Here is a 23,467-nt window from a genome sequence, read left to right as displayed (position 1 = left end):
AGAGCAATCAAATCATTAGTCACTAAACAGTTCAAGTGAGAACGAGCTATAACAACTTAATCCTGCATAACACAACTCTTCTAGCTGGGAAAGCAGGCTGGATCTAACAATTGTAGGATCAGTTCCTATGATAAACTAGGTCCTATGGAATTACATCACTTCTCCAAGCTACAGAGCCCCCAATATATCTGGAGTGCACCACTGACAAATTAGAGTGCCCTACTTCAGAGGTGTACTCTTACAATAACTTTCTGAATTTTCAATTAGTTCAACATTCAAAAGTTAACTTGAAATCAGTCAGGACTACCATAAATGCTTCTCATCAAACATCCAACCTTTCCCTAAACAAATTTCAGTACTTAGCTGTTGCATTGCCTTTTGACCCAAAATGCTATGTGAGATAGCACCGCATAGCATTACTAGAGTTTTAAAGCAACATATGGCTACATACCTCAGCTGGCCAAGCATCAGACTCCTTCAAGCTCACATTGGTCTCCATTGTTTGAATTCGAGATAAATGCATGCACTAGAAGCATAGAAAAACCTGCAGAGCAACAAATAAATTATGAAAAAATACGCCATGTTGAGCGACAGAACAAACTGTGATCACGAGAGTAAAATGGTTGGATGTTTTTGCAAATAATTTGATGTTCTGTCGGACTAAACTATTATTTGCACTATTGATTGCATGGGAATTTCAAGTTTCAATAATAAAAAGTCATAGGGAGTACTTGTATAGACTAGCTTTAAACCCAGATCTGTGAAGAGCACTAAAAGGGATTAAATTCCTTGACGTGTTCAAAGTTTAACTCATACCTAGCTGGGTGCTTGGGTGCTTGATAGAGACAGTGTTTAAAATGAATCTATGTTGGCACAATCATGAGCAATAAGAAGAGCAGACATCAACCAGAAGGGAAATGGCAGATAATACAATTCAAAGTGCAGAAACAAACCAAGGCCTTACCTTTTAACACCATTGATTCGCGTAGCTTCAAGCATGTTGAAGCTGATCATGGTGTTGTTAACTTGTTATACATGATAACAGAGTGATTAGACTGGATGATTCCCATACCACCCATGTCTGCGGCCAAGTTGAAAACATGATCAACTGCTCTGGTAGCAGCCAAGCAATTGTCCATAACTCTCAGATCCACAAGATGGAATTCATTGCAGAACATATCCTGAGTCATGTGCTCGTTCTTTTTCCAATCAGAGGCAATAATGTAGTGCCCTTCAGATTTCAAGTGGAAATTCTCAAATTTTCACTTGGCCAGTATAGCTCTCTATCCAGATTTTCATAGGTGTATTCTCCATAGGTCACTCCATCAGCTCCAATGCTTCCCACGGTGCTCAGTGAAAGGAGGATATACAACAAGTCTGCAATAACACAACAAGAGTAAGATATCATTGCGTGTTGAAAATTCTCGAAAATAAATGGCAGTCAAGCAGAAAACCATATCAGGTAACCTGCAATGCAAATGTAGATCAGAACTACTGAAATTCAACAGAAGTTTTGGTCTAAAATGGAGAAAAAGCACTCGTGATCATGACCCAAGTGACTCTGATGAAAGAAAAATTTGCAAGTACTCAAATCCATCGTCCAATGGGCATAAACTGATATAATTCAGAGAAACACGTTCCAAAAAATGAGAAAAAATGATCAAATCCTAGTAGAACTCATAAAATCCAGAGGAAAAAAAACACGAGTTCATGGTTCCATGGGCAGGCAACAGCCTAAACCTCGTAAAATTTAGAGAAATCCATCTCTAAAATGAAGAAAGAAGCAACTTAGCTCAAATTCAGATAAAATTCACAGAAAACCAACTTTCAGTATTATATAAAAGCAGATATAACTAATCATCTTGCCATTTTCAGGCACACAGCTTAATTGGTCATCATCATGATAATGAAGTGTTATGTACCGAATTGAGATTAGAGATTCATACCGGCCCAATTGCCAACTATTCTAGTCATTAAAAAAACAAAACAAAACTGTCAACTTGCCAAAATTTAGAGAACTCCACTTCTAAACTCATGAAAGATTCACTTGAGCCAATAACCCAGAACACATATCACAGCTTTAAAAGTTGGAAAACCTGAGATAGAACTTCACCAAAGATCTCACCAACAAAAACATGAAATAATTTCAACACCAATTATGCTTTTAAGAACTCCATGATTGACTGTTAAAAGCTTGATTATTAAATGACACAATACACTGGTGAAGGTTTAATGATTGGCTACTAGAAACTTCAATACTCAAGAGTCACAGGCATTGCTAAAACTGCCGGATTATTAAAAACAGCAATATCAAACCAAAAAGCACTGCCAGAAACTTTCATGATTAGCTCTTATGAGCAGCAAAAGACCCAATTTGGAAAACACACAAAGGGAGTTGACAGAGGAGGACAGATCTTGATGCAAAAGCTCTCTTAAGCTTCTTACAATGGAAGATGAGTTAGCCCCATAGGATTTAGAGAACCGTGCTTCTAGACTTATAAAAGATTCACCTGAGCCAATAACCCAGAAGACAGAAAGCAGCTTTAAAATTTGGAAAATCTGAGATAAAACTTCACCAAAGATCCCTCCAACAAAAACATGAAATAATTTCAACACCAATTACGCTTTTAAGAACTTCATGATTGGCTATTAAAAGCTTGATTATTAAGAGGTTCGTTGGATTTTTAAATAATGTTATGTTTTTAATGGCAAAAATAAATCTACCCCAAAGTAGCTATAATCGAAAAGCTAAATCTACTAAAAGGTTCGTTGGATTTTAAAAGTAATGTTATGTTTTTAAATGATTGTGATTCTTTCAATATTTATAACAAATTTCATATATATCTATATATAAATATAATTGATTATAATTATTTTTTAATCAATAACTTTAATAATTAGAATATGCAATTATTATTTTTAATTAAATATTATATAATTAATATATATTTATTATAGTTTTGAATTTACACTTTATATAATTGATTATAGTTATTTTTAATTAATAATTTTAATAATTAGAATATGTAATTATTATTTTTTAATTAAATATTATATAATTAATATATATTTATTATAATTTTGAATTTACGAATATAAAGAAGAATCAAAATTTTCAAGATGTAAGTATTTTTTTAATGTAAAATTTGAGAAAGATTTATAGTTCAATAAATTTAATTCCTCTGGATTTTTAGTGAATTCAAAGTTTAAGTTTATATATATATATATATATATATATATATATATATTTCACATTTATATATTTAAAAATATTTTATTTTTAATTATAGTTTTATTAATTAAATTTATTATTTCTTTATATGTTTATTAATTTTATGTTTTCTCATTATTATTATTTAAGTTCATTTTAATTCAATAAGCATATTATAGTTTTTTCGTGTAAAATTATTTGTAATATTATTAACAAAAATAAAATTACAATATAACAAATTGAATTGAATGATATACAATTTTTTTAAATGAACCGACATAATGTTTTATTATTCTTCTTCTTTGATCTAATGCTTCATTTTATAAACATTACAAAGTCTCCTTCATATTGAACTTATTTAAATGTTTGCACTCATTTGCAAACGCAACAACATCTCCTTGATACTAGGTTGTAGAGCCCCTCTCAACATAATAATTAGAATATGTAATTTTTTTGTTATAAAAAATATAATGCTAGGTTGTAGAGCTGTCAACATAATAATAATAATAATAATAATAATAATATGTAATTATTTTTGTTATAAAAAAATTATAAATATTTTTTAAAGAATACTCCTGAGAAAAGGGAAAAATTGATATGCAATGACTCACCCTTTGAATTACGAATACTTAACAAGGGAAAACTTGAACAAGGCAAGGAGGGAAGAATACCACCAATTGACAATCTTATTCTATCCCCCAAACGCATAAGAGTTCCTCTTTTGCACAGAAAAAAGAACAATAATCAAGTAAAGGAGATAAATATTCACAGACTTGCTGGAGGAGAAACTGATGATGAACCTCTCTATATTGATCTTAAAAAGGCTCATGTAGCCAAGCAATCTAACACTAAGAACAATTCAAGTAAAAAGTAAAAAACAAAATTGAGGGTCCAAGAGACACTATTGATAAGGAAGTTGATAGTGCTATTGTCCCTGATTGGATAGCACAACACTAAGAGTTGTTGAAATCCATAAAAATAGCAAAGGAATTAGCGTAGGAGGAGTCAACTATTTTTGAACAATATTTGACAATGCACAATGCTCAATACAACAAAGCCAAGCTCCTTGACAAGGAAAATTTTAAGGATGGAAAATTTTCTTGAAGTTTAAAACATTGGCGAATCTCACTAATCCCTAATATGCAAATTATAAATGTTTATTGATATATTTGTAAAATTATTCAAATTTATAATTATTTTATATATAGTCTCTATATAATGTTGGCGATTTTTAAGGTAAAATAATTTTATATTCTAAAATTTGGGTGAATCATCTTTTACAAAATTGGAAATTGGCGAATCTTTTTTGTGGAAAAATCATGGAAAATTAGCCCACTGGGCGAACATTAGCCCCTAAAATTTTCCTTGCTCCTTGATGACTGAGCATTGTGACTAGTGCCTTGTCGCTTTACTGCTAGCCACATTTTTGGCATGTTACCATTTGCAACAACACTTCTGGCTATGCAGTTCGATGAGGGGTTTGTGCTAGAACCGTAAGCCTTTAGAACCCTGCTTGAATTGACATACTTCAAACCCTAATTTCTCCTCATTCCTTGGGAGTTATGCAAAGTGCCATTTACCATTGTAAAAGCCTCTAAATGGGCTATCTCACTGTACACTTTGCATTTGCATTTGGACTAAGGAATTAGAGAAAAAAATCATTCAAATATATGATAGCCAAACCACAACTTTGACACAATACCATTCATAATGCTTCTTAACTATAATATCAATAATTTTTCCATGCTACATTCACCAATCTTCCATGTTGTTGGGTTTTGACATCAATGACATTGTAGTTGAGATCAATGACAACATATGCACCACAATCTCCCCCTTTGGCATTGATGGCAACACCGCTAGACATCTACTTAGACATTAATGATCTTGGGATAGACTCCCCCTATCTTATTACTGGTTGTACTCCCCTATCTGCTTGTTCACTATTGAGTGATCCTCTCTTATTGTCTACTTATTCTCCCCCTTTGAAATCAATGGAAAACGGCTAATACTCCCCCTAAGTTGATGCATACTCTTTTCTTGAACTCCGCCTAACACAAACATACTTCTTAGCTGAAATCAAAAGACCACATTTCTAGAGATCTTAACAATAAACCATTAACTCATCTGATTGTTCAATTCTATTCTATTTGCAACTAGGCTTCCCTTGTCAAGGCTATGACTATATGTCCTACATGCAACATTTTCTCTTATGTAACTCTGTTTCTGAGACTACTCCTCTAGTGCTTGTGCTTCCTTACAACTTGTCTTTTATAACATTAAAGGGATGCTCCCTTTGAATTGATGCTTCTCCTTATTTTCTATTTTCCTTCTTTTAGCTCTCTATCTAGATTCTCATAGGTCACTCCATTTGCACAAATGCTTCCCATGGTGCTTAGTGAAAGGAGAATACTATGCAACAACACAACCATAATAAGATATCATTTTGTGCTAAAATTTCTCGAAAATAAATGTTAGCCAAGTAGAAAACCATATTATTAATGACCAAGAAAGCACTTGGATTCATAATCCACAATGCAAAAGTAGATCAAAACTACTGATTTTCAAAGGAATTCTAGGTCGAAAATGGAGAAAAAGCACTTATGACCATGACCCAAGGGGCTCTGGTAAAACAAATTGCAAACACTTAAATCCATCATCCAATGGGCATAAATTGATAGAATTCAGAGAAACTCATTCCAAAACATGAAGAAAAAAATGATCAAATCTTGGTAGAACTCATAAAAGTCAGAGAAAAAACACAAGTTCATGGTTCCATTGGTAGGGAACAACCTAAACCTCGTGGAATTTAGAGAAATCCGTCTCTAAACTGAAGAAATAAGCAACTTCACTCAAATTCGGATGAATTTATAGGAACTTGACTTTCAAAATTGTATATGTGTAAAAGCATATTTAACTCATCGTGTTGCCATTTCCCAGAATACAGTTCAACTAGTGATCATAGTGATAATGAAGTGCTATGTACCAAGATATTTGAGATTCAAACTGGCCCAATTGCCAATTCTTTTAGTCATTTAAAAAAACAAAACAAAACTATCAACTTGCTAAATTTAGAGAACGCCACTTCTAAACTCATGAAAGATTCACTTGAGCTAATAACCATGGACACAATATACCTGAGATAGAACTTCACCAAAGTTTCCCTTAACAAAAACATGAAATAATTTCAACACCAATTACGCTTTTAAGAACTTCGTGATTGACTATTAAAAGATTGATTATTAAATGACAATACATTGCTGAGGTTTAATGATTGGGTTGTGGAAACTTCAATACTTGAGTCACAGACACTACTAAAACATCCTGATTGATTATTAAAAACATCATCATCAAACCAAGAAAATCATTGCTAGAAACTTTCATGATTAATTGTTATGAGTAGCAAAATACCAAATTTGAAAAACACACACAAAGGGAGTTAACAGAGGACAAACCTTGATGCAAAAGGCTATCTTATGCTAAAACAATATATTATGATTTCATGAATGAAAGAGTATATTTAAGATGGTCGTTGGTGAGAGCCCTATGGGGACCGGTTACTATGATTCACATGAGGAGCTATGGTTTTTGGCGATGCGCGCTAGGGCCTGCGCAGCCGGATAGAGTTGATAGAGGCAAGAGCAGGGATCAGATTGTGGAAGGCGGATTTTGATTCGCTTGGGCAATGAATCCTTGTGGTAAGCGCGTTTCAGTCTTCGAAGACCTCAGCGGTAGAACTGGGTTTTAACCCTAAAATTACGCCCTGAGCAAAATGGGAGAGCCGAGGGGGGGGGAGAGATCCCCTCCTTCAAAAACGTGGTAATAGGCGAGACAAGCACAGGTGGGGATCAGCATAACGAGAGGGAAAGTCATGTCCCAGTAATGGGCAACCTGTGGCAGAAAAGAATGAGAGGAAAATGTCTACCTAGGGCACAAAAACAGCCAAGGTATGTCATTCCCTGCAACAAATTGGAAGAATATAACTGTTACATGAAAGACCACGCCCTAATATGTAAGTTCATAGGGTACTGGCCTTCAGAGAAGGAGCTATACAGATGGATTGATCAGAGATGGAGACCTAAAGGACATGTGGATCTCAAATTGGGAGCCCAGGGTTTTTTCACAGCAGTTTTTACGAATCTGGAAGATAAGAACAGGATCTTTGAGGAAGGGCCATATTTCTTGAACAATGCAGGCCTGTTTATGAAATATTGGGAGGAGAGATACAGCCCAGAAAAGGAAAAACTGCTTGATGCACCAGTCTGGGTTCGCCTGTTTGGGCTTCCTGATGAATTCTGGCACCCTGATATTTTGGAAGGAATAGGGAACACGATTGGGAGCTTTGTTAAAATTGCAGAGGCCACGAAACGAGGTAAATATAATGCTTATGCGAGGATTTGTGTATACATGAATCTGGCAGAACCCCTCCCGGAAAACGTTGAAGTGGAGTATCACGATGAGGTTTGGAAGCAGCCAATCGATTACGAACACATCCCCTTCAGATGTCGTAACTGCCATGAATATGGCCACTTATATAGGCAATGCCCACTGAATAAAGAGGAAGAGTCTAAGAAAAGCCAAGCGGATCATCAGAGAAATACTGAGAGAATGGAGGAATCGGAGAGAGGTTTTCAGCAGGTTACAAGGAAGAAGAGGCAGAATAAAGAGGGACCAAAAACTCAATCTCAGGAGAAACCCAGCCAAAGAAACAATCAAAACAAATTTCAGGTACTGCAGAGCGAAAATGAGGAATACGAAGTAAACTTGGAGGACGATGAGGACCCGGGGAATACCCCTATGGAAATTGCCGGAGAGGAGAAAGAAAAGGAAAAGAACCTGAACAAAACCAGCAGAGAACGACCGGAGGAGAAAATAGAAGAAACAGAAGTGGAATCTCAGATGGAAGTGGAAAACCAACCTGAAAGCGAAGCGGAAGAGGAGAAAATCATGAGAAGATTAATCCAGGAATGGAAGTATCTTGACAACAGGTTCATACCTGAAAAACAAAAACAGTTGTACAAGGAGGCATTCCAGAAATACAAGGAGAGAAAAGGGGAACACCCGGATAAACCAGTAATGACCGACAGTGAACAGGGGAATGAAGCGACGGGAATGGGCAGCTCTGGCAAAAACAACAGGAAAAGAGGCCGGGAAACAATGAGTGAAGCTATTCAGACGGTGGGAGAAACGTTGATAAACTTAGGGAAGGTGATACCTCTGTCTGAGGTATTCTTTCCCTCCTTCCGAAAGTTTTAAATGATAGTTATTAGTTGGAATATTAGGGGTTTGAATAGTAAAGGTAAACAAAGGTATATGAAGGATAAGCTGAAAAAAGAGAAGCCTAGCATCATGATTTTATAGGAGACAAAGATTTTGGTTCAGCAACTTGAAGAAATAATAGAAAAAAGCAGACTGCAATATCAAGTGATAGGGCAAGATGCAATCGATTCTGCAGGAGGTATTGTAGTTATGTGGAATCCGAATGAAATCACCTTAGATAGATGGACCAGCATGAGTGGAATCCTCACTGGTATGGGTAGGATAGTAGGAACTAAGGAACAGGTGGTCATTTCAGGGGTTTACGGCCCCCCTTCTCCTGGGGCAAAAGAGAATTTCATAAACAGTATTAAAACGATCCGTAGACTTTACTCTGAAGCTGCTTGGATCATTGGAGGCGACTTCAATTTGATCAGATCCTTAGAAGAGAAAAAAGGAGGGGTTAGGAAGATGGACCACTTCATGGACAGATTCAATGAAATGATAGAGGAACTACGGCTTGTTGATATCCAGACCATTAATGGGATTTGCACTTGGAACAACAGAAGAGGAGGAAAAAACCAAATTGCTTCAAGACTGGATAGATTCCTAGTTTCTGAAGCCATCATGAACAAAGATGTTTTTGTGGAAGCTAAGATCATTCCATCACTGGGATCTGACCACTGGCCGATTCGATTAGAGGTTGATATCAAGAGGAATCAGGGGAAAAGGCCCTTCAGATTTGAAGCCTTCTGGCTGAGGGATCCTGAATTCATCAAGAAAATAGAGGAATGGTGGAAACAATGTACTGTTCAGGGCAGAGGTAAAATGCATACGTTCCAACTAAAACTGAAAGAGCTGAAAGGAAAAATAAAAAGATGGAACAAAGAGGAGTTTGGTAACATCCTGGAAGATAAGAAAAAACTAGAAGGGGAAATGGAGGATCTTCAGCAGAAGATGATTTTGGAAGGCAGAACAGAGGAAAGCATAAACAGGGAAGGGGAAATCCTTGGCAGATTGGAAGAGAGAAGGAAGCAAGAGGAGATTTTGTGGCGACAAAAATCAAGGATAAAATGGCTAAGGGAGGGGGAAAGAAACACTAAATTCTTCCATCAGGCTATGATCAAGCATAGACAGGGTAATAGGATTCTATCGATCAAAGACAAGAATGGGGAAAGAGTGGTGGAGCAGACTGAGATTGAACAGGTCATAATGGATCACCACAAAGAAATTTTAACAGAACCTCAAGCTGACAGAACGAGAGCCATTCAGGAGATCTGCTCAACTATCCCTAGACTGGTTACTGAGGACCAAAACAAAGCGCTGATGAGGGTTGTGACCCTAGAAGAGCTTGAGGAAGTTGTGAAAGCAATGAAGAAAGGGACAGCTCCTGGACTGGATGGCTACACGGTAGACTTTTACCTGGCAGGCTGGCACTTCTTGGGAAGGGAGATTCTGGATCTAGTGGAAGAATCAAGGATGAACCAAAAGGTATGGCCTGCTCTTAATTCTACTTTTTATGCCCTCATTCCCAAGGGAGACAATCTAGAAGATGCTAATGGTTTTAGACCGATAGCACTGTGTAATGTCATTTACAAGATGATTACATCCCTGATCGCCAAGAGATTAAAACCCCTCTTGGACAATTTAATTTCGGCTGAACAAACAGGTTTTGTGGAAGGCAGACAGATCCTCGATGGCCTAGTTGTTACTCAGGAAGTTATCCATTCCCTAAAAGTTAAAAAGCAAAAAGGAATGATGATTAAATTAGATTTGTCAAAGGCTTATGACAGATTAAATTGGAAATATTTGGAAACAGTCCTGGAAAGATTTGGTTTTCACCAGAGATGGATTGCCTGGATCCATAATCTGATTTCTTCTCCTCACTTTTCTATTCTAGTTAATGGAAGCCCCACAAAAACCTTCAATGCCTCTAGAGGCATTCGACAGGGTGACCCTTTGTCCCCGTTTCTATTTATTCTAGCCGCTGAAGGCCTGGGTCGATTCATCAAACAAGAGAGAGCAGTAAACAGGATAAAAGGTCTGAAAATATGGGGAAACAATCTGCCTCTAACTCATCAAGAATTCGTTGATGATATTATGATGTTTGGAGAACCAACGGTAAGAGAAGTAAAGCACCTCAAGAGAATCTTGGACTTGTTCGCGTAGGCTTCAGGGTTGGAAATCAATAAAGATAAATCTTGTATCTTCATCTTCAACACAGTGGAGCAGATCAAAACCCATCTCACTAGATTACTGGGATTTAAAAGAGGTGAACTTCCTACAAAATATTTGGGCAATATTTTGGACTACACATCTAAAAGGATGAAAAATTGGCAGGGTGTCCTGAATAAACTAAGTAACAAGGTTGCAAACTGGGCTTTCAGGGTTCTAAACATTGCTGGAAGAGTTGTTTTGGCCAAATCGGTCCTACAGGCCATCCCCATCTACCCTCTATCGATTATGGCTGCCCCTGTTGGGGTTTGTGCTAAGATCAGGGAAATCATAAGGAAGTTCATATGGAGCGGGTCTGATCAAAAGAAAAAATGGGCCTTAGTATCGTGGAGTCAGCTAACAGAAAGAAAGGAGAAAGGCGGGTTGGGGCTAAGGGACCCTGAAGTTCTTAATAAAGTTCTGGGAGCCAAACTGTGGTGGCGATGGCTCAGAGGGGGAAATGATCTCTGGAAAACCATTTGGAAGACTAAATACAGAATGCTTGACTCTCCGGTTGAGATCCTAAGGCTGCAGGAAACCCCTAGAGGATCCACAATCTGGGAATTAGCCTGTCAAAACAGGGATCTGGTGGAAAAACATATTTTTTGGGAAATCCGGGGGGGTACAGAAGCCAACTTCTGGGAAGACAGGTGGCAACAAAGAGAAAGATTGAACAGAATTCAGAACCTTCACCAGATCCGGGGTAGAATTGAAGGAGATAGAACTTGTGTAAGGGATTATTGGAAAGTAAATGATATGGCAGAGGGATGGAGAGTCTGGGAAGACCCGGTAGAATGGGACCGCGAGCTTAGCATAGATTTCCAAGAAATTTACAGGAAAGAAATGGGATCTAGGAAAATAAGAGCCCGTAATGGGAAGGATATCCTCCGATGGGGGAATTCCATGAAAGGTTCGTTTACAACCAAAGAGGCTTACTACCTAATGGATTCTCAAAACAGAGGTGACAGGAATTTGGAATGGAAAACAATCTGGGAAAGTAATTGGTGGCCGAAGGTGTCCATTTTTGTTTGGCTGGCCTCAAAAAACAAAATCCTAACCTGGGATCGTATCCAGAAAAAGGGTTTCAATGGCCCCTCGCGATGTTACCTTTGCAACAATGATGGAGAGACCAGGGATCATATGCTAGTCAATTGTCCGTTCACAGAGAAACTTTGGATGATTACTAGAAGAACTTTTAATAAACTTGGAATAAATATCAGAGAATTTAATGAACTGGTTTTCCAATGGTGCAAGGAAACCTTTCACTGTCGTGTAGTCCAAAGGGCATGGAATCTCATCTCTGCATTTATACTTTGGATGGTTTGGAAGGAGAGAAATCGGAGGGTATTCCAGAATTCTGCTAAGGAACCAGAGATAATCTGGGAACGGGTGGTTGAGAGCATGCGAGAGACTATCTTAGTTGAGAAATGGGAGGGAGATGACTGGAAGGCGAACCAGGAAGAACAAGGAATTCTGAACAAATTAAATTTAAAATTTGAGATGGTCCAATTTAAATGTTCGGCCCGCCACGATATGAGAATTCAAAGCCCCGACAAATTCAGATACCCGAGAGATCACTTTGTTAAGCTAAACTTCGACGGGGCCTCGAAGGGGAACCCGGGCGAAGCCGGCTTCGGGGGGATCTTTAGAGACAGCAATGAACAAGTCAGGTGGATATTTGCAGACTGGGGAGGAGAGATGACTAATAATGAGGCCGAGTTCTGGGCTCTGCATCAAGGATTGCGAATAGCTGTTAGGAATGGCTATACCAATCTAGAAATCACAGGTGACTCGCAGATTGCAGTGGACATGCTAAGGAGGCTTAACAACGAGCAGGGTTGGGAGAAAGTCACTAAAAGTTGGCGGACTGCGGGTATCGTTCAGGAAATTGCTGATCTTGTAAAATGAATTGACTACAAAATTATAAACCATGTTCGCAGGAGAGGGAACCAGGTTGCGGATTGGCTGGCCAATTGGGGCTGCAGGGGACGTGGCAGCATGATTGACAGCCAGTGGAGAGCCGTGGAGGGCAACAGGGAGTGGAAGGAGCTGGCGGACATCATTAAGGCTGATCATGAGAAGGCCACAGATGACAACACTCAGATCAGTGAGCTGGATTAATAGACGGCAGTGGAGATCCCGATATATGAATATGTTTCAATCGGGCTTCGGTAAAGACATCTTATCAGATTACAGGGTGTATGATCAGGAGGTATGTGGCAGTACAGCGACGGCGGGAGGGGCGAGTAGGCAGGAGTACACCCAAGGTGAGTTAATAAATGCTCGAACCATCAGAGGTCATGGGAGCGGCCCGTCAGACTTCACAGCAGGAGAGATTAATAAGGAAATGATGGTTGAGGGTAGTGGCTCATCGGAAAACTACCGGCGGCAATCGGAAGTAGAACCAAGATGGTACCCCGAGGACAGGAGGACGATATATATCCAAAGCAGGACGATCGTAAAAACATTATGCGATTTCCTAATTTGGGGAGGTTTGGAAGTTGCAATTGAGAGGAAGCAAAGAAAATCTAAGGTCTTAGATAACCAGCGAGTAGCGCGCGCCAGACCCACGGGCAGCATGGAGACCAGACAGAAATTGAGAGAAGCAGAGGAGCAACAGAACGCAGAGGTGGGCAACAGGAGCCGAAAAGGCAAAAACATTATGCAGGACGAACCACCGTTTAAGATTTGGGATGTGGAGGATGATTCGGAGGAGGATCTGGTTCCTGGCGCTGGGTGTGAACGCCTCGACCCTCAGATGAACTCGGCGGATGATGTTAATGAGCAGGCGGGGGAGGACCAGTCCGAGTCGCAGGACTCGAAGGTCCGCCGTTACGGCTTGAGGAAACGCAGTAAGACACCCAATAGGGAAGGGGAGTCGGAGCAGAAAAGAGACCGAGGGCAGAGGAGGAAAGCACAGGAGGAGGGGGAGAATTCCAGACGCGGCCAGAGTAAAGACAAAAAGCAGAAGAAGACCGTGAACCATAGAATTCGAAGGGCTGAGCAGGCTTACTATCGTAACTCCAACTCTGCTGTGCGTAGAATCATGCAGCATCTTGAAGAAGAGTCCTTACAGGACCAATCTGCAGAGGAGATGGAGGAGTGGGAGTTTCTTCTCCATGACCCTGGTCATACCAGGGGGCGAATGTCATTGTTCAAACAGTCTCTTCACATCTATTGGGTGATGAAGGGACTGATGGCCAAGGCTATGGAGCAAGTGGCAAAGGAGATGGTTGAGTTAGCCCAATAAAATCCAGACATTTGCAGAGAACTGAGCTTCATTCGCATAACAATGGCAAGGCAAGAGGAGAAGCTGGATGCAATCCAACAAATGCTGAACAGGGACCAACCAGAACCATCGGGAGCAGCCAACCAGCAACCAGATGCGGGCAATGACTGACACAAGATATGTTTAGAAACTGCAATAGTTTTTTTGATAATGGCTTTTTATATGTTAAAGATAGGAAAAAGCAAGTAGTGCAGATTAGTAGCATTAGTAAGTTTCAAGACTGCATCGTTTATCTAGCTAAGACAATTAGGCTGTGGACCTTCTATTTTTGGGCTGCAATTAAAAACTATAGGTGGATTTTGACCCGGTTTCCCCACGTGGGCGGGCTAGAAACAGTTTTGAAATGATGTAATGTTCTGTTGATCAAGTAATAGAAAGGGTACCATCCTAGCTTACAAAAAAGAAAGAAAGAGTATATTTAAGATTGGCTTAAATATAAATTGTTAATCCAAATAACTACCAAAGGTGGTTACATCAAGAAAATTCAAAGCCAAGATATATGCTCTAGGACATAGAGGTGTAAGGGGAGACAAATCATTCCATCCACCATTCCTCTGCAAATTTTATGAATGTTTTTATTCTTGAAGTGATTTCCTTTCTTTCATCCTAATCTTTGATCATCTAACTTTATTAAGTGTATTTTTAGTTTATAAAGTCGATCCTTAACTGCGTTTCTCTTTTCTTCTAGATTAAGGCATACTAAAATTTCTCGAAAATAAATGTTAGCCAAGTAGAAAACCATATTATTAATGACCAAGAAAGCACTTGGATTCATAAGCCACAATGCAAAAGTAGATCAAAACTACTGATTTTCAATGGAATTCTAGGTCAAAAATGGAGAAAAAGCACTTATGACCATGACCCAAGGGGCTATGGTAAAACAAATTGCAAACACTTAAATCCATCATCCAATAGGCATAAATTGATAGAATTCAAAGAAACCCATTCCAAAACATGAAGAAAAAAATGATCAAATCTTGGTAGAACTCATAAAAGTCAGAGAAAAAACACAAGTTCATGGTTCCATTGGTAGGGAACAACCTAAACCTCGTGGAATTTAGAGAAATCCGTCTCTAAACTGAGGAAAGAAGAAAATTAACTCAAATTCGGATAAAATTCATAGGAACTTGACTTTCAAAATTGTATATGTATAAAAGCATATTTAACTCATCATGTTGCCATTTCCTAGAGTACAGTTCAACTAGTGATCATAGTGATAATGAAGTGTTACGTACCAAGATATTTGAGATTCAAACTGGCCCAATTGCCAATTCTTTTAGTCATTTAAAAAAACAAAACAAAACTATCAACTTGCCAAAATTTAGAGAACGCCACTTCTAAACTCATGAAAGATTCACTTGAGCTAATAACCATGGACACAATATACCTGAGATAGAACTTCGCCAAAGTTTCCCCCAACAAAAACATGAAATAATTTCAACACCAATTACGCTTTTAAGAACTTCGTGATTGACTATTAAAAGATTGATTATTAAATGACAATACATTGCTGAGGTTTAATGATTGTGTTGTGGAAACTTCAATACTTGAGTCACAGACACTGCTAAAACATCCTGATTGATTATTAAAAACATCATCATCAAACGAAGAAAATCATTGCTAGAAACTTTCATGATTAATTGTTATGAGTAGCAAAATACCGAATTTGAAAAACACACACAAAGGGAGTTAACAGAGGACAAACCTTGATGCAAAAGGCTATCTTACGCTAAAACAATATATTATGATTTCATGAATGAAAGAGTATATTTAAGATTGGCTTAAATATAAATTTTTAATCCAAATAACCACCAAAAGTGGTTACATCAAGAAAATTCAAAGCCAAGATATATGCTCTAGGACTTAGAGGTGTAAGGGGAGACAAATCATTCCATCCACCATTCCTCTGCAAATTTATGAATGTTTTTATTCTTGAAGTGATTTCCTTTCTTTCATCCTAATCTTTGATCATCTAACTTTATTAAGTGTATTTTTAGTTTATAAAGTTGATCCTTAACTGCATTTCTCTTTTCTTCTAGATTAAGGCATATATATGTATATATATGTATGTGTGTGTGTGTATATATATATATATATATATATATATATATATATATATATATATATATATAATCAACTATCTCTCATGAGCTTAAAAGGTCTCAATGTACCAATGCAAATGTGTGCATTTATAATGCAGGGCCTCTCCTGATCTTATAATCCAAGATATGATGCCTGATAGGAAATTATTTTAACAAAACAATAAATATCACTAAGATCTAGCCATCTCCCATTACTCAGGCATAATACACAAGATGTTGACTCAGGCAATAACAAAAAATCATATAACCATTGCTTAGAAGTCATTTAACTAGAATTTATGCTGAAAACAACACATGAATTCAAACAATTCCAGAACCTTGTAAGTAAAACAACATTTCTTCATTCACACAAGAAACATCATTCCTTAGTGTTTATAAAGCCATTATGGATCAACATATTAACAAGTATATAACATTCAGATCATTTAAACTTAAGGAGACACTTATCTTATATAGTATAATCATGGTGACTGTGATTGGGACTTCAACTCTCCACCCAACCTTAGGAAGATTGCACTATACTCCTTGCAATCAACCACCCTCAAGATAGATTCAGGCTATGAGGAGGTAGTTTGTTTAATAGCTCCCAACCATGGCACTTCAATGGCTTCTAATGCAATATTTAAGCATATCAAGGGATTTTTAAAATACAGAGTCAATTCAGACTTGTAGAGAGAGAGAGAGAGAGAGAGAGAGAGAGAGAGAGAGAGAGAGAGAGAGAGAGAGAGAGAAATAATAAGGAGTTTTATCAGTTGTGTTACCCCTGTAGGAATAAGAGCATACTCTCCAACAAATTTTCAATGGTGCTTCCACTTGTGTTCTCAGCCCACTCCTCTAAGCTACCATTAGGTGTTATCATCCCATTAGTCCTGGGTGCCTCTACCTCTCAAAATTTCTCAACCACCATAGTCTCCAATGGTTTTATCAGCCTCGAGAACAACCACTACTCTATGATTCTCAGCCAACAAGCCTTGTGGGTTCTCATTTAGATATCATTAAAGCCTCTTGTCTCTTTTTCAAATTTTCTCCTCCCTTTTCCGTTGTCTCCTCTGTTGCCCATTTTTCCTTGTGTTGTTCCCTTTTTCTCTTGTGTCCCGACTCTCTGTCAATGCCACTTTGTAGGTGTTTGTCGATTTTTGTCTTGCTCTTTAGGAGAGCCGATTTCATTAATTAATTCCTTTAGCATGGGAGCCCATTTCCTTAATTAATTTCTTCAACAAGGCTTTCCCCTCTAACAATAAAGTAGCTAACATTTTTAAATGCAAATTGTGGCTTGCAAGCAATCCTCCTCCTCTTGCAGACCCGAATCAATATCCCCAACATCTCAGCCAAATTTTACTTACAAAATAATTTTAAGTCTTTACAATAAGAGGAATTTTCTAGGGGCTATCATAAACCCCACCACCTTGGAGGAACACAAAAAAGGAAAATGCATACTTTAAACCAAGCATATGACTAGCTTGAGCTTTATATACACAACTTTGTACAAATTTTACATATTTATTTACATTTGCTTCAAACAACAAAAAAATGGATATATTTCCTGCATCTGATCAACCATCTCCCATGTGGCTTCCTCGGGCCCAAAGTGCCTCCCCTACACCTTGACTTGCTCGATTGCTTGATTCCAGAGTGTGAGTTGCCTTTGGTCTAAGATGCATAGAGGTTCTGGTTGAAACTCTCCCTCTAACTCTACCTGTAACACATACCAATCAAGTACATTATTAACATCCTATACATATCTTTTAAGCAAAGAAACATGGAAAACATCATGAACTTTTATTGATGGTGGCAAGGCCAGCCTATAGGATACTGGACCTATTCTCTCAAGCACTTCAAATTGTTGAAGAATGTAACTAGTTTCGGTCTTCATAATTGTTGTACTCATTTCAATATGTCTCCTATATAACAAACAAGAAAAAGAAAAGGAAATTATTATTATTAAAAGCATGGGTTTCATGCTCATTGTTGATGGTATTTTAGGTAAAATCATATTTTTCATGCTTCTAGAGTTTTTTAGGTAATAGGATTTATTGTCATGAGCCAAAGGAGTCAACATCATATTTATAAGACACTTCCGAGAAATTTGTAATTGTAAAAAGAATTATTTTTGAATTTAGAAAGTCTTGGAATCTCCAAGAGTACATGTTGCCCCTGGGATCCTCAAGTTAGCCTAAAGGAGGGAATTCGACCCCTTGAGAAGGCTACGTAAATAGCAATTCGACTTCATTTGGAGACACACACTCACACAAGTTCGATCTACAAGAAACAATTTGATCTATCGCTGGAGAAGCAGAAGAAGGAGAGCAAAAGTTCTTGGAGAATCTAGGAGGACGAAATTTGTTGTTTCTGAGCTTTATCTCTCTCACATGTGCGAAATTATAGGGTTTTTGGGATGTTGTAGGAGGCAAAAATCGCAAGATCGATTTGCAAGAGGACAAAGTGCAGGATCTATAACTGGAAGAGGGAGAACCCTTGTTTAGACTTCATTAACCTTAGGAGAGTTGTTTTTCTCTAAGTAGGTCTCAGAGGGAGGTTGTATTAGAGTTTCCAAGAAGCTACAAGTACGAAGTAGCAGGGACAAATTTACAGGTCTAGTAGTAGTAGCTGGAAAGTTGAAGTTGTAGAAGCTGGTAGGTCGAAGTTGCAAGGAAGAAGCAATTTGGTGCAGATTCAAGAAGGAATTGAGGAAGGGCTAACTTCGTACTGGGAGAAAGACTTGGTCTAGGGATTGGGTCATTGTATCTTATTTGAAGCAAATTCTAAGAAGAAAAAAGTTTATGGGTTTTCCCCTTGGAGGGGTTTTCCCCTGGCTGAGAGCCTATATCCGTGTCTTCTTTTGTTGTTACTATTTCTTGATATTGTTTGATGAAAAGATCTCACTAAAAGAACATAAAGAAGATAACTAAAATTCACAAGCAAGTATCAAGGTTAAAGAAAATAAGATTGATAAGCATCCACTTTACATTTTCCAACATGGTATCAAAGCTAAGGTGAGCAAGGAAGGAAACTAAAAGGACACTAGAAGAAGTTACGTGTCAAGGGGAAAGGAAAAAGGAAACTCTCAAACACTGAAGAAGAAGACTACAAGGAAGAGTATTTCTTGAAGGAATCCAGTTGGAGACTTGTTGATAGAAGATATTATGAAGAAGACCAAGGACCACATCAATCTCACAAGGAGGGTGTTGATCTCATGAGAAGAAGTCTATTTGGAAGGCATCAATCTTGGAAGCTGTTGGTGGAAGAATCCTAAGGAACATCTTTCAAGGAAGTCCCTTAAATGATCTTGAAGACATTAAGAAGGTTGGAGACATCATCAAAAGAAATCTCTGTATTCAAGTAAGTACTTTACAATTTCTTAAGTTCTAAATCTTCAAAACATGTAAGTTCTTTATGCAAGGAGAGCAACAAGCTCACTGGGGCAATAAACTATCTAGCATGGACTTGATACTAACTGAACAAAAGTGATGGAATATGTCACTGGAAAAATTACTGAACCAACAAAAGAAAGGACACAAGAACTGGAAAAGTACAAGAAGGGGGAAGTAAGGGCATAAAGGATCATAATCGAATCAATCAAGGATTATCTTGTTGGAAAATATGAAAATTTCCAAAGTAATGTATGAAAAGCTAGTAAATTTGTACTCTGTAAGTACAACCAGCCAAAAAATGTCTTTGTGGAACAAGCTATATAGAATGAAGAAATGAGGATATTGTTAGATACCTATACCAATAGGTTTCATATTTCATGATTGGCAAAGGAAGTTTCAAATATGCTCTGCTTTGGTGATGCAAAGATCCCATATTTTCAAGAGAAGGTAATATGTGTACATAGCTTGATATTGACTCAATTTTGGATGGGTGATCCAACAGCTTAATCTCGATCATGCCATGTTTCAATTTCTTGTTGTAGAATAGAGAAAGAAGTTTGTCCAAACTGTTCAATCTTGGCAGACCAGTAGTTAGGTAGAGAATTAAGGTTCCCAACTGCTTAATCTAGGACCTTGGAAGCAATAAGGGTAGTTCTAGATAGAAAATCAAAAGAAAAAGCCAAAAGAAAAGAAAAGGCACATGAGGGTCTGCAAGTCTAAGTGCACCCTCCATGAAGAAACAAAAAATGCTAGGCAAGTTAATGGGTAGGTAGAGGGGGTTGCAGGAATGTCATTCCTTTCAATTGAATTTTGCTGGTCTAACATAAAGGAAACATCAGTGGATAGAGAAGTTCCTCTTCTCCATCATCTTGCAGCAATACAAAGGAGCATGTCTAACTTCCTGTTTCCCCCCCTCACATTCATTGCTAACATCCCATTACCAGTTATGTTCATGAAAGAAATTCAAGGTCTTATGGTGGTTCTTGTTTCTTTAAAAGCCACATTTCTTGTGTAAAATTCTTTTCATTTTGATCTACTCCCTAAACTAAGTTGATTCCATATAAAACTTAGTGTTTCCACTCCTCATCCACCTCTTCCACTCATATTAACCCCTAACTTCTACTATTTAACTCCCTATACCCCCCATTCCCCCTATTACTATGTAAATTATGCAAAAAACCCTGAAATACCTATGTATCCCCTTCCCCGAGCATTATAGCTCTAAGTTTGGTTTTAAATGGTGTAAGTGCTAAAACATTAGAGCGCGACCCAAAGAGCGCTCATACATTAATCCTGGGATTAATCCAAGATCCACTTGGATTAATAACCTTAATCCGGCTTTGTTAATAAACCCGTGCATAATACATTTTGCCCGTAACACAGCTTGAAAACCCACTTTTCTAAAGTTTCCGTCGGGCGCGCATTTCACAAAAAACATTATTTTATTCTCCCGCCCGCTGCCGTATTGCCCTGACAAGTTGATGACCCGTCGACCGTCGGATCTGGGCCCTCCCATCCGACGGCCCATATCCATATCGGGTTGGTCCCGATGTACTACCGTTATCGCCCGAGAAACTGTCAGAGGGTGACGTCAGGCCTCTGCCACGCGTCACCCCCATATTTTCTCGGGTCGCCCTCTGACAATACTGCTTCCGTATCCAGAGCGGTTCAAGAAAATCCGCTTACCACTTCCGGTTTCCGCTGACCGGTCGTGCTCACGTCACATCCTCGTCACCTCCACGTCGCGCTCACGTCATGCCACATCGTTGCCCTGTCAGCACCCCACCCGCCAGCGCTCTGACCTGTCCGTCACCTCACCATTCCCCATGGACCACTCACAGGCCGCCACGTCACTCGATGATGTCATGCTGACGTCACCCGACCCTGACCCCACCTGATGATGTCATCCAAAAAAAGCGCCAATATCCCAAAAAGTCCATATTTTCGCCAAAAAACCATGTTTTTGTCACTTTTGCCAAAAAGACTATTGCTCTGCTCTGCATGCATTTTACGACCAATCCATCGCCAACCTACAGAAATCGCTACAAAGACCATGGGCGCATCCAATCTACCTGCATTTGTAACCATTGCCGGCAATTCACAAGGTATTTATCCGAATCATTCCCTCCGTCCCTGGTTTTGTCCATAATTCTCCAAACATAGCTTAAAAAGAGTGAGAAAGCACTCTACCTACCAGCAAATCCCAGTAACCAGGCCTATTTTCAGTGGTTGGGACGAAATTCCTCTGCAGAACCTGCATTTAGCCAAATTTACCTAAATTCATAGTTAGTTCGCGCATTCGTGAACTTAAAGACCCGAGCTCCACTAATTCACCTTGGAGAGAGTTTACCAGTCCCGGAATTCGCTCTATCAGTCCTCTGTGCAGTTTTCAGTTGCTGCCACTACCAGTTACCCTCTGTTCCTTTGCAATTCACCTCTCTGTTCCAGAAATACCCCTCTGTGTTGCTCCGTTCAGTAACATCGGTTCACATACAAATCAGAGGCCTTATTAGCCATGGAAACACCAATAGCATTAAATATAGCACCTCTGAATGCCCCACAGAGAGAGTTAGAATGGAAGGCCCTGGGGGATAAAGATTATCAAATGATAGACTCATTTCCAATGAATTCCAAATTTAACATCCATCTGCTCAATGAGTTAAAGGCCCAACACCTCAGTGGAGCTGATATCTTGGGGATCTGGGACTCCAATTTGCCCATTTTTAACCTTCCTCAAGTCAACTCCCTTCCAGACTTGATCCATAGATGCTGTGAATGCTATGATCCATGTCAAAGAGCTGTTCTCAGTCCCACAGGTTCAGTCTTGTTCCATATTACCCCTGAGGCCATAAAGGAGATGCTTCACTTTCATACTGCAAGACCATTGACTCCTCTCTCCATGTTGGACTTATTAAAGAAAGGGGGCAACCTGTCCAGTGCCCAAATCATCAAAATTAATCAGTTATTCATTAAGACAAGCTCTGAAACTGTGAGGATGCCTCCTATTGGAAATCCATATCTCAATGACTTGGGCAAAATGCTTGTAGACTTGATTAGCTATGTCCTGGGCTACAAGGGAGTTGAGGATGTTGATGACACCATTATGGCCATGCTGTCCATATTTTCTCCTGGGAAGCCTCCTGTTGTGCACTATGACTATGCTGAATACATTGCAAACAAGATTCATGAGCAACTGATGAATCTTGAAAGGGAAAAGGTGTTTAGATACACCTCATACATATATCATCTGTTCTTATTTTATCAACCTGATAGTTTCCCTATTCCTCTCAAGGAAGTTGATGCCCAGGGAAATCCAAGGTCGGTTGTGTTTTGGACTTCAGTTTTTCATCATACCTCTTGTTCACCATACACATACTGTGAATTCATAGACCTTTTCATTCATCCAGCTTTGACCTTGTTATATGGTGTTCCTCCTCCAAGATTGACCGATGAAATGCAAAGAATTCTCCATCTCTCTAAGTCCTACAACATTGGTGATTGGTACTTTTACCAACACCATACATTAATCAGAGTATATGGTTGTGAGTTGGACCCTTATAGACTGCCAAGGTATGTCCCTATGAGACTCTTTGCCTTGGAGTATTTCAGGCAATTTGGAAATGCAGGCATGGTCCATTTCCATAGTAAAAACAAGAAAGTGCAACTAAAAGTCAGGAACCAGCTAGGCCCTTTTCTTTACAACATAAGGGAGGAGGGATGGAAGGAAGCAGATGGCATGCTAGAGGCCCTCCGATTGGAAACTAGTTTTCGCTGGGTACCTTATGACCCTAATCATTTCATTTCTCTCAGGAGGGTAAAACATAAATTGGGTGGCTATGCTCATGTCATATTGCCTCACATTGAGAAGTATGCCAACTTATTGAGTTGGAAAGAGGGCACCCTAGAAGAGGCAGTTACTAGAGAGAAAATGATACAAAGAAATGCAAAGAATATTGAAAAGGAGGCTGACTTGGAAACTTGTGGACAGGTTTCCTCTTCATATCAAAGGCAACTTGGAGCAGCT

The 23,467-nt window shown here is 38.7% G+C and overlaps 1 pseudogene; it reads right to left on the bottom strand.

The window, feature by feature from the left end:
• Positions 1-1,260, bottom strand: part of LOC149211126 (GDP-mannose 3,5-epimerase 2-like) — a 31,217-nt pseudogene extending 29,957 nt beyond the window's left edge.
• Between the last annotated feature and the right edge of the window lie 22,207 nt (positions 1,261-23,467).

Source organism: Pinus tabuliformis, chromosome 1_2 (assembly GCF_031772625.1).
Source record: "Pinus tabuliformis cultivar Carrire ecotype Pingquan chromosome 1_2, CPIR1, whole genome shotgun sequence".
Taxonomy (NCBI): domain Eukaryota; kingdom Viridiplantae; phylum Streptophyta; class Pinopsida; order Pinales; family Pinaceae; genus Pinus; species Pinus tabuliformis.
Note: the sequence above shows the minus strand (reverse complement) of the source record. Positions and strands in the feature narration are given on the sequence as shown.